A 20,263-nucleotide genomic window follows, 5' to 3' on the forward strand; every position below is an offset into this window, starting at 1 on the left:
TTTTCGGCTTCGCGGATCACCACCCGCGGTATGTCTTTGTGGAAGAATTCAATAGCCTTGAAAGGCACCTCCGAGCCGTGGAATCTCATCATGTACGAGCTTTTGGTTGACCTTTGGGTAAACTCTGGATGCTCCAGAAGACGAATTGTTGGTCCGAGGAAAGGTGAGGCCTTGTTGTCTTGCTGCCCGTGCGGCTGATACATGTAACATACGCCTGACTTGAGAAACGTTCTCAGCCAGAAACCCTTCGGAGTGCGGTAGACAACGTCCCCCGTGCTATCGCGACTTGTGTTCTCATTCTCAATCCTTCTCCCCAGCATGTCGCCAATCGACAAGCCGTAATCAATGTACATTTTTCTGAAAGATGTGTTGTGATAGGCCGTTTCGTTGACGATGAACCACATGTGATGTAACGCCGTGGACCTGGGCTTATTCGTCATGCTGCCATTACTCTGATAGCCGGGGCAGACGGTGAACCTCGGCAGCTCGGCCGGCTCCAGCTCGACCATGGTCAGTGTTGGCTCGCTGCGGTACTGCACCCATTCGAAGGTCGCCAGGCCGAGGAACGTTACCCAGAGGAGGATCTCGCAGACGCGCGAGGGACGTAGGGCCCACAGCCAGCATGACGCTGAAGGCATGGGGCCCAGACGCTGGCGTCACGTTGTCGCGAAGGTCTCGTAGATGACACGCTGGGGACAAGTCATTAGCGAGGTTAGGTACATTGGGGACTGTTGATTTGTGTGTCGTCGTCGTGACATTAGAAGACCTATGTTGGAAACACGGAAGGGAAGGGCTTCTTCCCGGCCAACGGATTCCAGGGTTAGCGCAACTCTGTAACGTTTTGTCGTGATTGCTCGGAACGTGTTGGAGATAGAAATTGGCATCCTGGCGTACTCGGCCATTGATTCAAGCGTTTTGTTTTGGTAACGACTGTTCTCAGGTCAGGTCACGAACCTATATATCACTTCACTTCTTCAGAAAACCACTAAACGTTCCGAAAACGCCTCAACTTCACGACACTCCCAGTGTCACCGAATATTTTGCGATGAAATATTTACTTACAAAAGGAAACATCAAACAGGCTCCTGACTCCTTGAATGAACCTTATTCGTGGCAATGGCAGGGGGCTGGGGCTTTTCGGCCCCCTCAAGTTTTTTGGCCATTGCTTAGATATTCAGCTGAAATTTGATATTTTTTCCTAAATATTCATTGCATAGGTACCTACCTACATTCTGGCAAAAAAAAACACCGGGTGCCAGGTCAGGTTAGGTCACGAGAGCGGGACCAGCTACGGCCAGGACCAAACAATTGCTGGCTGGGAATAGGCCGGGTTAAGACCCCCAGAGTCCGACATGTAGCCCTCCGAAGCCGGTAAGGGGCCCTCAGAGGCCGCCAAGGGGCCCTCAGAGACTGGCTTGGGGCCCTATGGAGATCTTAGTGTTGGTACTTGTGGGCCCATGAGGGGTTTTTACGAGCTCCGTGGATCCCTTCTTTCATTGTCCAGATATGGCAAACATTTACCCTAGTAGCGGCCAATTGGCGCCTCAGGGTCCCTCAGGCCCGAATAACCCGAGGGGACCCTAGGTCCGAACCTAATGGAGGGGGGGCACGTGCCTCACGGCCCACCTGGCTACGCCACTGAGGAAAATCTTAACCCTATTCCGGGCGGGGAGCCCCCCCCCCCACCCCCCCCCCCCCCCCTTCAGGTTTTTCTTGTGCCATTGCCAAACGCCGCAAGACTGAAAGCTCATACTCGGTGACTTTTTCTTAACATTCATTGCGCACATTTTGACAAAAAAAAAAGTTGCCGGGTCAGGTCAGGCCAGGTCACCAGAGGCAGTTTGGTGACCCACTTCAAAAGTTTGCAATCACGCTAGAGCTAGAGTTTTTGACGAATCAATTTCTTCTCTTCAGGTTTTAGTTATGGTACAAGTATGTGCAATTTGTAGGTATATCTCAGAATTTTTATATCTGTGACCTGAGATCAGGCCAGACTCGTGACCTTTACATTGCAAGCCTATGGTAAAATATTGAAACGCCTCCTGCTTCGTGTAAACGAGTCAAAACCACCCAATTCTTTCAGTATTATGGAAGATTATCTCATCGGTGATGATCCTGGTGCCGCTAATTGACAGGGGCACCGGGAAAGGTCATCTGAGGTCATGTGACGTCATAAATCGTTTTTCTGTCAATAAATCACGACATGATGGTGCTAAAGACTTGTAAGTGGTACCAAACTGCTCGCCTGGTCAAGGCGCGTCGTTTGGTGTGCAGCATGACCATACCCCACAACCTCATTGATGAATGATCTGACCTTGAACTTGGGTCAAATTTCAAATTGATCTGTGAAGGTCATCGCATACTTATTTCGCATCGCCTCGACGAGAGCAACAAAAAATGCAGGGTTACTTTTACAGGAAAAGTTGAGAGGGGGAATAAAGTTCGGGGCAAAGGCAGATCCAGGGGCATCTGAAAGGGGGGTGGGCGGCAATACCATTAGGTTTTTCGTTAGGATGGAGCCCGCAGAACCTTACCTACCCCCAAATCCTATTATTTCCTCGGATTTCAGCCACTTTATTTTGTAAGGTTGCCAAAAAATATTTTTGCTAAAAAATATACGCACCTACCTTGGCTGTAAGGGGCGGGGGAGGTCCCAACTTGACTGCGCCCTTGCAAATGCCAATCAGTAGTATCAACCTATCAGTGGTATCAATAACTAGTATACCCCGGCCAAACATTAAGTAACGCCTTTCTAAAGAGAGAGGTTAATCCGCGCCCTGATTGGAGGTCATTTTGGCCCCCATGTGGGTTTTCTTGAAAAGCGAAAAACGGCGCCGCCAAATTTTTAGTACCTTACCGGGCATCAATTTGAAACCTTCACACAAAATTTCAAGTCTTAGGTCACCTTAGGTCAGGAGTAATTGATGTCAAACTGTTCGAGCAAAAATGAGCAAAAAACATGAAATTCTTAAACGCTCACAAAAGCTACAGTTAACGAGCAATTCCAAAGTTCTTTGAGTGGTCGTGTTAGTGTATGTAGAGAAACGACGGCGCTACAAAACTGCAACCTCTACAACTACAAGGTGGGCAGTGATATCCGAACAAAAACTAATGAAGCACAAAACTTTAATTATTACTATTAGTATTAGTGAGCAGTGAAAGTTCCATTGGGAAAGCCGGCCGTGATGAGGTACATTTTTTTGCGCCCTGCTCTGCATGCAAAGCAGATGAACGTGAATGCTGCATAAAGAGAAAAGTCATTTATTACTCAAAGCTTTGATGCCTATGGGACAAAAATAACGTTGTTTTTCCTTCAATGATTCCGGTTTGGAGGATGGTTAAACATGGCCATTGTCATATTGGGACAAAATTTTTAGATGTCTGGCCTTGGCGTCGATGAAAAAGTGAAAATAATCGTGACTTAAATGGGTCGTTTCTGAGAAAGAACACAGAATATAAAAGGGGGTCCAAAAGGGGTCACCTTCTTTTTGCGTCAAAGGAGGGGCCATGGCCCATTGCCCCCCTCCCCCTGTATCCACCCTTGGTTCGGAGAGGTAATCCCGTCCCCCGCCGGTTTCTACGCCGACGCCTGTACCGATAGTCAGTGATTGCGAAAAGACGGAAGAGACAAGACAAGAGACGGTCCCACCGACCATCCGATCGGTATCGGGTTAAATCTGGAGTTCCTGCTGCACTGAACGTAAAATGGTTGGATGGAACCGAAAATTGAAAATTAATAATTATCTAAACGCCAGCAACGTTGATTGATGACGAGAATCTGACTATATATGACTATATATGACTATACAGGGTGTCTCACAAAAAGTGTACATATTTGTTTTGTGAATAGCTCCGTAAGTTAAAAACATACGTAAAAACACAAATATCGCTGGAAAGCACAAAGCTTGCAAATTTATTCGCATATCATTTGCACGTCTTTATATTCACATACCGAATCAGTTTCCCATACTCTAGCTATACTCTCATTTTTTTAGATGCTCAAAATGACAGCCTTTGCGCTCAGCGCACGTGGTGGCGCGCCTCATGGTCTCCTGAGCTACACGGGCGCATGTCTCCATGGTTATCCCGCGTATGGCTCCTCTGATGGCCTTTTTTAGCTCGTCTAGCGTGTGCGGCGCCTTCACGTACACGACATCCTTCAGATACCCTCATAGATAGAAATCCATGGGGGTGAGGTCGGGTGAGTGGGGTGGCCAGCTGTGGGGGGCCCGCCTGGAGATCAGCCGGCTTCCCAGGCGCTCGGTCAGCCAGGCCAGCGTGGCTCTTGACGTGTGCGCTGGAGCGCCGTCCTGCTGGAACCTGTGGTATCGCGAATTGTCCCCCTCCGCCCGGGAGCTGGCGACGCCACTGGCGGCGCCGGCACGCAGACGCGGCGGCTCGAGAGAGTCGGTCTGGCGCGCGTGTCGGGTGCGGTCGTGCGCCGTGTGTGCCGTGTGCGGTGGTCGTCGCGTCGCGGTCAGCACAGACTAGTGTTCGTGTATGAGCCCAGATTGCCTCAGCAATAAACTTGTCTCCACGAGCCAGCCTGTGTGAGGCAGTGCGGAGTGGAGACGTAATACCTGGCGACAAGGAATTCGAACTCGTTGCGGAGGCCGTGGTTGGGCCGTGGGCGACTCCGAACGCTGTGCTGTGCAGTTGTGGACCGCGTGTAGACTGCGACGGAGCCGCGGCGACTGGTAAGCGGCAGTAAACTGCGTGTCCTGCGACTGACGGGGGCGTGGGCTTGTGTTGAGTCCCCCCTGTGTTCAGCGCTGTCCGAGTTTTTGGGTCTCGGCGGCCATTTTCGGACGGGTGCGCTGGTCGAGTGCGCAGGCGCGTGGTCACGTGTCTCGGTGACGTCGCGGTCACGTGACTCCCCCGGAGTGGAAAGCGCGGGAAACGCAGCGGCGGTGCCAGGGACGGGCGGCAGGGAGCCCGAGTCAGCTGTGTGCTGACTGCTGAGTGACCTTGGCCGGCGCCAGCTGACGTTTCAGGCGCGCGGCGGCGGCCGCGGCGTGAGGAGGCTTGAGGGGACCACGAGTGGACGTCAACGGCGGACGGGATGGCGGCGGCTGGACTGAGTCTGCCGGCGGTGGGGCCGTACCAGCCGGGGACGGATTTTCCTCGATGGCTCAACAGCGTGGAGCTGTACATGGCTGCCCTGGACGTCACTGGGGACGAGAGGAAGACGGCGATTCTTTTGCACCTGCTCGGACCCGAAGTGCAGGAGGTGTACGGCACGCTCCCGGAGCCAGTGTTCTAAAATTGGATTTTGGTTGGGTGTGACGATGATGACCAAAAAATCTAGGATGAAAAAAACAAGTGAAAACCTATATCACTTTCGCAATAAAGGCGTAACGCTACGCTGGCTGATAATAAACGGGAGTGAACGGAACGCATTAGCGGCTCGCCGAATCGCGATTCCGGCCAAACATGGCCTCAAGAAATAGGTCACAGGTCAAAGGTCATTTGGGTCAGGAATATGAGGTTTTCAGAGTAGGTGTCAAATTAATTGACTCGAGGGTCCTGAAACTCTCGTCGCGATCGGCCGCTTTTTACGCGAGTTATTCTCGAAAAAACGAGGGGGTGGTTCGTTCGACCCCCCCCCCCCTATACGGGCGAGGGATAATTTATTAAAAAGCTAGGGCCTTCTTAATCCCATCTACCAGCTTCAGAACATGTATTGGGCAGATCTGGGAATACCGTATCTTAAATTTATCCCTAGAGGTATGCCAAGGTATCCTTTCATTCATCTTGGCTTTCCCTCGGCCGAACGCTTCGTGTTTAAAATCTTGGCTTTCCCTCGGCCGAACGCTTCGTGTTTAAGAACCTTTAGAAACTAATTGAAATGAATAATTGGCGGTAAGATTATTGCAAAGGCATGAGAAATTAACGTAAAATACATCATTACCGGTCTTATAACCTCATTTCGCGTATGAAACCTGCCAGAGTCCACAGAGTTTCATATTCATCCCTAGGGTGTGCCAGGGTGGCGTGTCAGTCATCTTGAACCCCTGCCCGACCCGACGCCTCGAGTTTTAAAGACATCTAAAAACTAATAACGTAAATAATTTGTGGTGAAATTGATATAATATGATCAGAAAAGAACGCAGAATAAATTAGTATCGGTCTCAAAACATTATTTTGCCTATGAAACCAGCCAGAGCCCGCGGAGTTTTAAATTCATCCCTAGGGTGTGCCCAGGGTGGCTTTTCTCATCTTGGACCTCTACCAGGCGCGACGCCTCGAGCTTTAAAGTCCTCTAGAAGCCATTGACGGACATAATATGTGGCGAAATTAATGCGATAGGATCAGAAATAAACGCAGAATATATTGGCATCGGTCTCAAAACATTATTTTACCTACGAAACCAGCCAGAGCCCGCGGAGTTTTAAATTCATCCCTAGGGTGTGCGCAGGGTGGCTTTTCTCATCTTGGACCTCTGCCAGGCCCGACGCATCGAGCTTTAAAGTCCTCTAGAAGCCATTGACGGACATAATTTGTGGTGAAATTGATACAATAGGATCAGAAATGAATGTAGAATAAGTTGGTACCTGTCTCATACCCCTATTTTGTATATGAAAGAAGTTAGAGCAAATCAAGTTTTAAATTCATCCCTAGGGTGTGCCAGGGTGTGCCCAGCTGACTGCGGGTCCAAAGATGAAAATTTTGTAGGCGTATCCTGCGCAACTTAGTCAAAAGCGAAATGCAGAGGTAGTGTTTAATTTGCGCAAGCAGCGGCTCATCCGTTTTGCGTTGGCAGCAAACCACTAATCATAGTTGTTATGAATATCCAAAAGCATTTATTCAGAACACAAGCCTGGTTTTTACAAGCAGTTGAGGTGATCAAGGTCATTCAACGCATATTTGTTATTAACAGCTGGAAGTGTGCAAGGTTATTTTCTTTCGTTGTCAGTCAGGGTGAGTTGTTGGGTTTGTGCCTTGATTTCGATTTTTTTTTCATGGAAATTATGTATTATGTAGCAAACCTATAAGTTCTATTCTAACTGTCTATATGGCGCTGCTAGGTATATCTGGTAATCTGGCTGTTAATTGTTGAGCATGAGTTGAGCATTTTTCAAAGATGAAAGAATTCCAATTTACCTGGTTTTGGGGATGAAAATATTTTACCCATTAGGTGTGATTTTCCACCCAAAATTCCCAAAAATGGAACACTGCCCGGAGCCGACAACTGGAGTGACCGGCTGCTATGCGACGTGTGTAGCTAAACTCCGAAGCTACCTGGCGCCGCAGCGCAACGTCATCGCTGATCGACTCGCGTTTCAGCGGTTGCGCATGGTGGAAGGCGAGCTGTTTGACGCGTTCCTGTCCCGTCTGCGCCTCGCGGCAGCTCGGTGCCAGTTTCCGCCCGAGCAGGCCAGCGCGGCCCTGCGGGACCAGGCCATCGCGGGCTGCACGCCTCGCCTGCAAGAGCGAGTGCTGCAGCGGGCCGTGGAGGCGCAGGAGCCGCTCAGCCTCCAAGACGTCGTCAACATAGTTCACAATGTGGAGCGGACCGACCGCCTGCTCCGTGAGGTGCGGCAGGACGGCCAGCTGGCCGTACCTCAGGAGGAGCAGCAGGTGCAGGCGCTCGGACAACCCAGCCGAGGGGAGCAGCGCTGTTTCCAGTGTGGCGAGCTGGGCCACTGGAGGGACCACTGTCCCAGCGCGCGGTCGCAGCAGGCCGGCGCGCGGCCCCGGCAGGCCGGTGCGCGGCCCCGGCAGGCCGGTGCGCGGCCACGGCGGGCCGGCGCGCCGCGCTGCTACCGGTGTGGAGAGCGCGGACACCTGCAACGGGACTGCAGCAAACGACGGGCTGTCAAGTTGATCCAGGACAGCGACCAGGCCGACTGGCAGGTCTGCGCCGTGCATCTGGCGGCAGGAGCGGCGCAGAAGAGCGGATTCTTCCGACAGCCCGGCTCAGCAAACGGCGGTCGGCTGGACGGCCGACGCGGCGGACCGCGCCGGAGGGGCGGAACGCGCCGGTGCTTCAGGTGCGGCGACTCAGGGCACTTGAAGCGTGACTGCCCCGGATGCGGTCAGGTGACGTCTGTGGACGCCGTGACGTCCGTGGCGCAGCGGAGGACACAGCGTCAGGACCGGCTGCCACTGGTCACGGTGACAGTCAACGGCCGGCCAACAGAGATGATGGCAGACACCGGGTCGCCAGTCTCGATCGTGGCGGACGGCAGCATCCCGGGGCTGAAGCTGCGACCATCAACGGTGCAGCTGCGCTCGTTTACGGGCCAGACGGTGCCGGTCCGCGGCGAGGCGACCGTAGAGGCGGAGTTCGGCGGCCAGCGGAGGCGGCTGAATGTCGTAGTCAGCGACCGACTCGGACACCAACCGCTGATAGGACGGGACTGGTTGCGCGACATGCGCCTCGACTGGCGGTCGCTGCTTCAGGGCAGCGAGGACCGTGAAGTGAGCGGCGCCGACGGAGTCAGAGGGCGCCGTGACACTAAAGGAGCCGGTGGGCGCCGGGATGCTGATGCTGCAGGAGCCGGCGGGCGCCGGGACGCCGATGGAGCCGGCGGGCGCCGGGACGCCGATGGAGCCGGCGGGCGCCGGGATGCCGATGGAGCCGGCGGGCGCCGGGGCGCCGGCGGAGGGAGCGGACACCGGTACGCCGGCGGGACCAGCGGGCGCCGGGACGTCGGCGGAGGCGGCGGTGCCGGGCGGCCCGTCGGAGACGCTCGTGCCAGAAGCTCCGGTGGCGGAGACGGGATCGGCAGTGTCAGTGCGGCGACCGTCGGCGACGTCCGACGAGCAGGGTTCAGCGACGAGTACACCGGCGGCGGCGCCAAACGGCCCGGCGACGATGATCGCGCCGATGGCCACGGTGACGGCGGCCGCGCCGGCAGTGCCAGCGACCTCATCGGAGGGTGTATCAGTGGCGTTGACCTCAGTGGAGGTCGTGTCGGTGCCGGTGACAGCGGAGGTGACCTCAGTGGTGCACTGGGTGACGGCGGCAACGGCGGCGTCAGCCACGCCGATAACCTCGGCGACGGTCGTGCCGGTTACCCCAGCGGGGGCGACGGTCAGGTGGGTGACCTCAGTGATGCCGTGGGTGACCGCGGTGGCGGCGGCGCTAGCGACGCCGGTGACCCCGGCGGCGGTGGCGGCGGCTGCGCCGGTGAGGTCAGTGTGGTCAGTGTGGTGGGACCTCTTGAGCGTGAGCGCGGCGCGCACACTGAGGGCGACCCGCAGCGCCGTTTCGCCCGGCGGCGGAGGCGCCCGAGGCGGCTTATCGGCGTCTGATCGCCGATATTTGAAATGTGATTGGATCTGTGATTGTGATTGTGATTGTGATTGAAAGGTGATTGTTTCACGTAAAGGGGTGAGGTAACCCTGAAGGCGCGCGCCTAAACAAATGATGCTTTGTGCTCATGCCATTGTTTCGTGCGCCTGGGAATATGTTCGTTTAAAGGGCGGCAGGGTGTGGTATCGCGAATTGTCCCCCTCCGCCCGGGAGCTGGCGACGCCACTGGCGGCGCCGGCACGCAGACGCGGCGGCTCGAGAGAGTCGGTCTGGCGCGCGTGTCGGGTGCGGTCGTGCGCCGTGTGTGCCGTGTGCGGTGGTCGTCGCGTCGCGGTCAGCACAGACTAGTGTTCGTGTATGAGCCCAGATTGCCTCAGCAATAAACTTGTCTCCACGAGCCAGCCTGTGTGAGGCAGTGCGGAGTGGAGACGTAATAGAACCATTGCAGGCAAATGGTGTCCGCGCACTTGCTGTTGAGAGACCGCCAAAAGCGCTTCAACACTGCCAGATAACGGTCTGAAGTCACCGTCACTGGTTCTCCGTCACCGTCTTCAAAGAAGATCGGTCCGATTATGCCCTGGGCGCTAAGCGCGCACCAGACCGTCACTTTTGGAGAATGTAATGGGACTTCCAAAGTCTTCTCTGGCGGGTGTTTGCCCCAGTGTCTGTGGTTTTGACGATTAGGTAAGCCGTGAAGGTAAAAGTGTGCCTCGTCGGACCACCAAATGTTGCCGATGAAACTGGGGCAAGACGAGCACTTCCCTAAAAACCAACGGCAAAACTCCAACCGTTGTAGGCAATCAGACTTGGAAAGCTCTTGAGATGTTGATAACCTGTATGCCTTAAGCTTCAGGTCCTTCCTAAGAATCCGATGCGTGGAACAGCGGCTGAGTCCAACTTGTTGCGCAAGGTGCCGCACGGACACTCCAGGCTTTTCCTCAACTCGCCGAATGACTTGTCCGATTTTCAAAGGTGTTCGGGCAGTTATCTTGCGGCCGCTGTTTCCAGTGTTTTGATTTCCGACTGTTCCGTGAACCAAGAAATGTTCAGTAAGCCGTTTTATTGTGTTGGCCGGCGGTTTCTCTCTTATTGTAGGGAAATGAGCCCTAAATTTCCTCTGAGTCAATACCAGGGAACCGGTTTGAAGGTAAAATTTCACGATTATTTTCCTTTCCTCTTCACTTAACTGTCTCATGACTCCCACTAACAAATTGTATGTCAAATGAATTTGCACGAGCTAAGCTTCAATTTAAGCCTGAATTTGACGTGAGCGCGTGCTTATATGCTGAAATATCTTCATTTTAAATGTGTACACTTTTTGTGAGACACCCTGTATATATAAATCTGACTATGACTATAGAATCTGAATAGCGAATTGATTGAAAATGGGCTCCAAAATAAATTTGAAAGGGGGAAATTCCCCCTTCCCTCCCTAGCCGTTCAGACACGATTTGAAAGGGGGAGCGGAATTTTCGAAGGGGGGAAATTCCCCTCTTCCCCCCCTTTAAAAGTAACCCTGAAAAAATGTATTAATTTTATGTCTCTACTCTATGTTTCTTAGTTTAAAAGTTATATAGGTAACTAATTCCAAAACATTTTATCGTTGATGACCTCTGGTGACCTCAATATTGACCTGACCTGAAAATATTTTTGTAAAAGCTGTAGATCTTTAACCCGCGCCCGGCTGGGGGTCCTGGATTTCCACGCCCTGCTGGGGGGGGGGGGTGTTTGAACACCCCCCCCCCTTCTAACTCGGCTCCTGGGCCACGTAGCGATACGCGGAAGGCGGCGTTCGAAAGAGCGTCAAAAATAATGAGGAAATCACTTCGGTCAATTTTTTGGTCAGGTCAAAGGTCAGGTCACCAGAGGTCATTTAAGGCAAAATTTCGCCGATTTCCAGGTCGAATGTCGACAATTTCCAAGACGCCAACGCATAACTCGGGAACCAATAGAGCTACAGCGCCGCGGAAAAGCGCATTCGATAGCCCTATTAACGCCCTTTCTGAGTAATTTTCTCAGATTTGACCTAACGTCAACGGTTTTGCCTTGCAGGGGGCAAAAACTGCAGAAATAGCCGATTTTTTCGGAAACAGTTTTTCTGCAATAACTTTTGACCCAAGCCTTTTACGAGCTTACTTTTACCGGCATCGTGTTCCTCTCGTCAAGACGCATCGAATGAACTATAACTTGACCTTGAAAGGTCAACTTGAAAATTTGACCTCAGGTCAAGGTCATGACCTGACCGGAAAGGGTCATGTTGCATATCAGTCGATCCGTATCGTCGAGCTGAACACAGCTAAGGCGTTTTCATCGCTCTAGCATGCTTCTATCAAAAGTTATTTGCGAAAAACTGTTTTTTTTTTTTTTTTTTTTTTAAGTGCATTTATTGTCAAATAAACAGCATTACTGCCACAGTCCAGTCATCCATCACACTTCCACTCTTCCGCGATCCGCCCACAAAAGATGCAGTAAAGAGCACATGAAACTGCATAAATAGCATATCAACTAGATCATTATCACCATTCTGAACCACAAGCCCTTCCGGCATGCCAGCGGTCGTCACCCACCACCAACCGAATACAGAGGCCGCGGAGACATTTACGTACATATGGCCCGTCGTCGGCAGCGCCCAAAGCGCGGCCCGCCCGCCGGCGGCCTCCACAGCCCGGCTCTCACGGGGCGCGGGCACGGAGCACGGAGTTGACGCACGACGCATTGCAACATCGCATTAAGAGCGGAGTTCAGCTCATCTCGTCGACAGCCCCCTCCCCCACGGTGGGGGCCCCACCCACCCACCGCGAGACGGACGCGCGGCGCGTCAGCTGACAGGTATGACACCACTCGGGTATCGGTGCCGGCGTCCGTCCCGGTTACAAATGTCAGAACGCACATCAGCGCACAGCAGTCGGATCAGCTCCACCAGGGAACGGCCACCAACACGGCCACCGCGGCGACGCAGGAAGCCGAAACGCGGCCGACGGCAGCGCAGGCCGAGCAGCCAGGCAGCGGCAGCCATTCTCCGGAGGCGGCGAGGGCGGGCAGCCCAGGTCCCCCCGACAGCAGCGACCGGGATGGCGACGACGGCGGCGGTGACGGCGGCGGCCATCACATTTCAATCGGTGCCTATGTTTTGTAGAATATTTATAACATTCCCCCATTTGTTTTCGAATTTTTCAAATTGCCTAGAGTTTTTAGCCGCCTTTTTTTCTTTCATGGCTTCTGCCCGGAGCAGGGACGTAAACAAAGGGATACTAGGGGGACGGTTCTTATTTTTGGAGCGCATTATTGTGTGTTTTGCTACCAATTTGATGAGTATTTCAATGTTTGTTTCCTTGTCACGACAAGGAAATATCCAGCTTTCAGGTGTTGTTATTAAGTTGATATTATAATGACTTTGAACATGTGATTTTAAATTATGTATAAAGTTTTGAATTATGTTGCATGTATACAGAGCGTGAAACAATGTATCGTCGTTACCACAAAGGTCGCACGCAGCAGTTTCTGTTTTTCCGATTCGGCAGAGAAAAGTTTTAGTCGCAACAATGCGGTTAATAATTCGATAATGAAGTGCTTGAAGATATGTGTTGTTTGTAGACGATCGCACATCGCAAAAAGTTCCATTATGCATAGAACCAACATCTCGAATCCACTTACAACTTATTTTAGATATGTGTGAATCGCGATTTACTTTAATTCCTGTTACTAAGGTTTTATATACCACTTTGGAAAGATGCAGGTTTTGTGAGAGAAGCTTGATTTTAAAAGGTTGAATAGGATACCATATGTGTTTAGCTATGCATGCTACATTGGGGGAAGTATCAAATGCCAGGCTTCTTATTATGGAGGTATAGCACAAAAATGTCATTTTGATTTTATATGTGGCTGCAAGCTGCTCTCTGCTCAGTAGCGAGCCATCAAAAGGATTGAACAGGTCTGATATAAATCGAAGGCCTTTTTCGTTCCATTCTTTAACGATAGACTTTTTGTATTTTGTGCTGTCGGAAAACCATATGAAGTCCGCGAGTATTTCATCGTTGTCAGGTTTATATGCAGTGCAGAAACTCGACCATCCGCGAATTACTTCTTCCCAAAACCTGTTCTTTACCTTTTTGGCCTCCATTCTTAATTTCACTGACCCGAAGCAGACCAGGTTTTCTAGTGGTGGAATTGTATCCTGTGCAATAATTGCCCACCCAACGTCTTTAGGTGCCCAGTATAATCTTTTAAGCCAGGATACTTTTAAACTTGTCATGAAGGAGCGAATATCTATCATTTTAAGGCCACCCCCGCTAAATTCTTTTGTTATTAGCGCACGTTTTACTTTATCCGGGCCATTGTTCCACAGAAAGCGGTATAGTATGTTCTCTACCTCTTTAATGGTCTCTTCCTCAAGGTTTGGTAGTGATGTCAATAAATGAACTAGTTTTGAGACTAAAAGAGATTTAATAACGGTTATTTTTCCAATTAACGTTAGGTGCCTTCTACGCCATTGCGCTATCTCTTGTTTTATCCTCGGTATGATCGTTCTGATATTGTTAGACGTTATATTGTCATTATTTTTGTTATACACTATCCCAAGAATCTTCATCTCACTAACGACGCTCAGACCTAGTTCCACAAGGGTGTCAGTCTGCACCTGGCCTATAGGGAGACATTTTGTTTTTTGCAAATTGACTTTTAATCCACTTATCTTTGAGTAATTATTAAGCTCATGTAGTATGCCTTTAATGGAACAGATGTTATCGCTTGAGAATACAATGAGGTCGTCGGCATACTGTGATAATCGGACTTCCGTTCTATCGGATATATCGATGCCTCTTATACAAGGAGAGGTATTCAATTGATACGCGAGAGGTTCCATGATAAGATTAAACAGATAGCCGGATATAGGGTCACCTTGTCTAATGCCTCTTTGCATGAATATTTTTGCACCAAGATTGCCATCTAGAAGGATACGTGAGTTTAGATCTCGGTTAAGAAAAAGCACATTGACGAGCTTTCGAAAATAATGACCAAAATTATAAATCTCAAGCGTGTTTGACAGGAATTCCCAGGAAACTGTATCAAAGGCTGCCTCAAAGTCCACCCCCATCACAATCCCCGACCCATCCTGACTGTTCAAGCGCTCAATAACATCGTACAGCAGCCTACTGTTTTCCCCAATGAAACGTCCCGGAATGTATGCTGTTTGAGAGGGTGAAACGAGTTTGTGTATCACAGCTTTTAATCTTTTAGCTATTGCCGCCGATATAATTTTGAAATCTACATTTAGTAGCGAGATAGGTCTCCAGCCTTTAGGCGAATCCTTTGGTACGCCTGGTTTAGGAATCAGCTTAACAATACTTTCGTTATGTGAATTCAGATTTTTGTGATCTTCGAATCTCTCAATCCATGCTCGATATAGAAAGATACCTAATGATTCCCAAAAATGTTTAAAAAACTCGGATGTAAAACCGTTCGAGCCCGGCGTTTTGCCCTTTTTCATGTTCATCAATGCCTGTTTCAGTTCTTTCAAAGAAATAGGTTCGTCTAAGACTCTTTTTTCATGTTCATTCAACTTCTTCCTTATATTATTACTCAGATAACCGCTTGGTATCACGGAACGAGTTTTGAGATACTTTTTCCGAAGTCCTTCAGAAAAATATTCAAGTATTTCTTTTTTATCAGTGATAACTCGGTCATCCAAACTGAGGATTTGTATTGAACCCTTCACTGCGTTCCTTTTTTCAAGAGAGAGGAAATACTTCGTGCATCTTTCACCCTCCTCGTGCCAGCTTACCCTGGACCTCGTTATAAGACCTTGAATTTTTACCTTTCTTTTATCTTCTAATTTTTGTTGAGCGTGATCTAAGCGCTGAAGTGTATCAGGGCTGGGATAATTGTTTAACTGATCACTAATCCGCGATATTTCTTTGCAAATTTTATCCTCCTCTTCCCTGAATTTTCGTGCTTTCCTCTTTGCGAATCTAACAGTCTCACCACGAATCATCATTAACAATGTCTCGTAGAAGATATGGCTGCTTATGGTGAAGTCGATTTTGCAGAAATTGTTTTGGTCTCTTACAAATTCTGTTGTGTAAACTGGAACAGCATATTGTTCTACCGTATTAGTTATAAGCTCTTTGATGGCCTGATCATATGACTCGTCTACAAGGAGTGAGTTATTAAATTTCCAAATTCCTGGCCCCCGTTTCTTGCTGGGTGTCCTCATCTGCACTGTAACAATGCTATGATCCGAGCGATATCCAGGGATAATAGCGCTTGAAGAAACGCTATCTACCAAATGGTCGCTTACAAAAATCATGTCCAATCGCCCATACTTATATGGATTTAATTTTGTCCACGTGAAAGCTCGTTTTCCGGGATTCATCTTTTGCCAAATATCCGTCAAAGCTTCTTCTTCTAATATTTGGACAAATGCGTTCCGAGCTGCGGGATTATTCTGCCTATTGTAATTCGAATCGCGCCGGTAGTCGATAACAAAATTAAAGTCGCCACCAATGATAAGGTTCTCACATGTAATTTGGCTCAATGTACCACTGACCTGATGGAAAAATTCTGGCCTGTCTTCATTTGGTCCGTAAATATTTAGTATTGTATATGTGGCGCCTTTCAACTCTAGCACACACAGGGTGTAGTTCCCTTCTGGACACCTTTTGAGTAGAAGAAGGTCGTGCTGAATTCGGGGACTTATGAGGATAGAAGTGCCTCGACTATTGAAAGTCCCAAATGAGTGGTAGCAACTACCTCCCCATACACTGTTGAAGAACGGCTCTTTGTTTTCTATCAGGTGTGTGTCTTGTAATAGATATATGTCATAACACAAAGTTTTAAGATAATTAAGTACGTCTCGTCTCTTTTCACTTCCTCCCAGCCCCCTACAGTTTAATGATAACAATTTAAGCTCGTCTATTTCTTTTCTTTTTACGGATTTGTCGCTTACGGTGATTGAATTTGAAAGGATAGAGGTGCATATGACCCATGCACTGTCCAGGGATGGCCGTCGCCGACCCCGCCACCGACCCCAGCCACGCAGCCACCGCCGCCGAGACGGACCCGGCCGCCGACAGCACCGAGACTGACTCCGCCACCGGAGAAGCCGCACCACCAGACGCCACAGCCAACGCCGCCACCAGCCGCGCCGCAGCAGTCCCGGCCACCAGCAGCGCCGGACGGCCACCGTCCCCCAGCGAACACCGGCCGGCCACCGACTGCACCGCCACGCGGCTCCTGCGAGGCAACGCGAGAACAACCGAGAGAGAACAGACAACAAAACTGAACAAAAACAGTACCAAACGTAAAAACAAGCACATGATGTATTCTCGCACGAGTTGACGACGCCACGTCAGGGTATGCCGAGGCAATACACAAAAGAGATGTACTGTATAAGTTAACTTCATATGTTCGCTTGAGATGACCTTCATAGAAAGAAAAAAAAAACAAAAAACAAAAAACAAAACAAAAAAAAAACACTTTGATTTGCCTCATGGTTGGACACACACGACAGTGCACTAGAAGTATTCTCTGATGTCTCGGGAGCCGAAGCTCCTGGACCTTCTCTTCCTACCCCCCTCCGACCAGTTTGAGTCCCTGTCAACGTATGCCCCCTCCTGAGGAGCAGCTGCACCCGCCACACTGGTCAGTCCCATGTCCCCTCCCGCCTGCGACGGCGACCCGTCACTCGCCCGGTCGCGCTGCGTCACTGCGCTAACAGTGCCACCTTCCGGCGACCGCAGCCCCTCTACACTCGCAGGTCGCTCCCTAGGTGGCAGCACTGCAGTCGGGCTACTCACCTCGCTCGCCGCCCGTCCACCGGATCTCAGCACGGGCACAGCAGCCAGCTGCCCGGAGCCGGACGCTGACGTCACCGCCATAGGCGGGCCCAGGCCGCCCCCCGACTCGGGCGGGGACGTCTCCGCCCGCCGTCTGAGGGGACCCGCCGAATCAGCCGACGCGTTGTCCAGCGTCGGGGAGCCGCCCCCAGCGCCGCCAACCGACGGCCCGGCAGCACCACCCGCAGCCACCACTCCCAAAAGGGGCGGGGACAGGTGGACCAGCCGAACCGGCGACTCCCGGGCGCAGTCCAGTAGTGAAGAGACGCACCTCTGATGATCGCTCCGGTCAGCCAGCTCCGACGTGTCCACAGCACGCTGCCGCTGCTGCTCCCGAGGCTCGGGAGGTGGATCGCGGCGCACAGCGTCAGCGGTATCCGTCGGACAGGCCGCCTCCGTCTCTTTGTTCTCGCCGCGGTCGGCACGAGGGACCCCTCCCACCGCGCCGCGCTCCGGCGCGTCCCGAGCAGACCGCGAGCCGAGCAGCGCCCCTCGACCGGCCTCCTGGGCGCGCCCCTGTGCGGGCCGGCGCGGCGCGCCAGACACGGCCAGCCGCCGCACCGCCTCGGGGTCCGCAACCCGGACAGGCGCCGAGTCACGTGACTTGCACGCCAGAATGTCTCCTGACCGGGTGAATACCGAAAAAATTCGGCCCTCCTTTTTCAGACTTAGCAAGTCCATGAACATTGCTTGCCTACGGGGTGTCAGCGACTCGGAGACGAACAGACCAGACCCTCTCAGCCTCGCCCTGGAGCGGTAGACGATATCTCTGTCAGAGCCGGGCCCTGATGATGTAAACTCCATCATCACCTTTCCGTTCCGGAATCTGATCAGTGTCTTTACCTGGGTGCGGTCCAAGGCGTGTCGGATGTACTGACGAATCAGCGACTCAATGAGGTTCGCCGCGCGCTCCCGGCGAGACTCAGCCTGCAGCACCGGACCGGAGAATATCAGAGAGCTGAGTCTCTTCTGCTGCTCCTGACGGTCCTCTTTGAGCTCGAGCTGCTGCAGTCTCATCTTCAGGTCTGCCGTCTCCCTTTTCAGCTCCATGAGCTCGGAGTCCGCTGATTTCTGTCGGTTGGACAGTGCCGTAACCGAGTCGAGGGCGAACGATAATGAGTCCTCCACCGCCTGCATGCGCCTATCATTTGCTTCCTTCACTTCTCGCACGCACTTCGTGTTCTCACTCGCGATGAAAGTTTTAAGTTCGTCACACATATCACTCAAGTCCAGGTTCCCTTGCCCACTCTGTGCCGGCGAACCGGCCTTTCTCTTTTTGGTCATCCTGACCCGCCTCGGGCGCGCGCACACTAAGCACAGTGGGCCGGTTACCGCCACCAGTCGTAGCCCGCGCGCACGGAGCGATCCGACCCGCGTCCGACTGGGCCGGGGTCAGCCGGTCAACTGTGCGAAAAACTGTTAGGTACCATTCGTGACCTAAGATGACCTCAGGGCATAAACAGGGGTCACGGACACCATTTTCATGTTCAGTGTGTCTAAACCACTTGTAATTCAGTGTTTGGGAGTGTTTATAATGTCTTTCGTCCAAAAGAGGCGCATTTCAATTTTCTCCCATTGACTTATAATGGGGAGGTCGCAAAATTGACCTGACCTTAGGTCATCGATATCAAAATTCTGAGATATACATTTTGTACATGCTATTGCTCTTAGCAATCGCTGAAAGTTTCAAAGCGATCGGTCACTCGGTGTAGCTATGACAGACATTGAAACTTTTTATGAGGTGAGGTCACTTCAAGTGACCTGGTGACCTGACCTTGAATGACCTTGGTCTGAAATTTTCACAACATGTGTAGAATTGATGTATGATAAGGTGTACCAAAAACGGCGGCGCTCTGCGCCGCCGTTTTTGAGATATTCGCGAAAAACCACAAGGGGGTGTTCAAACACCCCCCCTAGCAGGGCGCGGGTTAAACGACCTATCAAACGCCGTTTGCCGTTTGTCGCTGCGATGTGTAGTTTTTGAGATCTGAAGAAGGCCGAAAAGGCCCCCTCCGCCCAGAATCGAACCTTTCAGAGCCCGCCCGGAATAGGGTTAAACCCATAAATATCCAAATGCGATCACCTGTCATTTTTCAGCGATCATTATTGGGATCGTCTGATAACCGCCAGAGCCTCGTAGCTACCGTTGCCTCCGCGCAATGTCCGCCGGCTGCTGCACCGGTGCTAAGCGCCGTCATTGGTTTCTGTCGACTGTCACCTTATTACAGAGGTGTCGGGGCTGCTGCCATGCTGCCGGCAAATATACGACTTTTTTCGGAAAGATGTTTAACCCGCGCCTCAGTGGCGGTCTCAGCCAACTTCGCCCTAGTGAGAGGGCTAGAAAGACGCGGTAAAAAGCAGTCGATAGCTCTCAATGCGTAAGTTTGAAAGGATTTCTGGCATTTTTCATCTTAGAGCAATATTGAGGTCACTGGAGGTCATCAAAGGTCAAATTTTGCCAAATGTCATTATATTTTTCAGAAAACATGCATTCACGGGTGGAGAATGTTGGAAAAAGTTACCCCGGCCGGCGACCGAAAGTCAGAAAGACGATGATGCTAAAATATTTGTCAACGGTTATCAACAAACCCCTATTCTGTGGCATAGAATAATGGATGTCTGCCGTTTGTACGTTTTTAGGGAAAACTGCTGTACGCAGGTGCGGAAGATTTCGTAATTGTAACAATTTTGCAACACGCCTTAAAATTCCGGACGCATGTCACTAGTGCTAGGTCAGGTCATCAGGTCAAATTTGCTGGATGATCGTGCTAAAAATGCCATCATGCCCTTTGCAAAGCTTATTCCGTGGAAGTTGCAACCTTCCCACACAAAACAAAATGTCAAAATTGACCGTTTTGCATGACCCTTTATTGATTTGAGCTCGCACCTGAAATATTATTCGCGACCGAGCCTTAAACGAGTAATCGAATGCTTTGTTTGCAGTGTTTAAGCTCCGTTATGTTCATGAACTGTGAGAAAAGTTGTCGGAGAACGCTAAAATCAGAGAAATTCGGCTTTTGATGATCTATGATGATTTTATTATTGAGCTTGCCTAAAACATGACCTGATTTCTCTGATCACGTTTGTCGCTCTTTCAAACGTCGTTCCGCTTCTCGCCTCGTAGCCCAGTAACCGAGTTACGAGTAGAAGGAGCGTGAAAAGCCCACCT

This window comes from Amphibalanus amphitrite, unplaced genomic scaffold, assembly GCF_019059575.1.
Source record: "Amphibalanus amphitrite isolate SeventyFive unplaced genomic scaffold, NRLGWU_Aamphi_draft 000786F_arrow, whole genome shotgun sequence".
Lineage (NCBI taxonomy): Eukaryota > Metazoa > Arthropoda > Thecostraca > Balanomorpha > Balanidae > Amphibalanus > Amphibalanus amphitrite.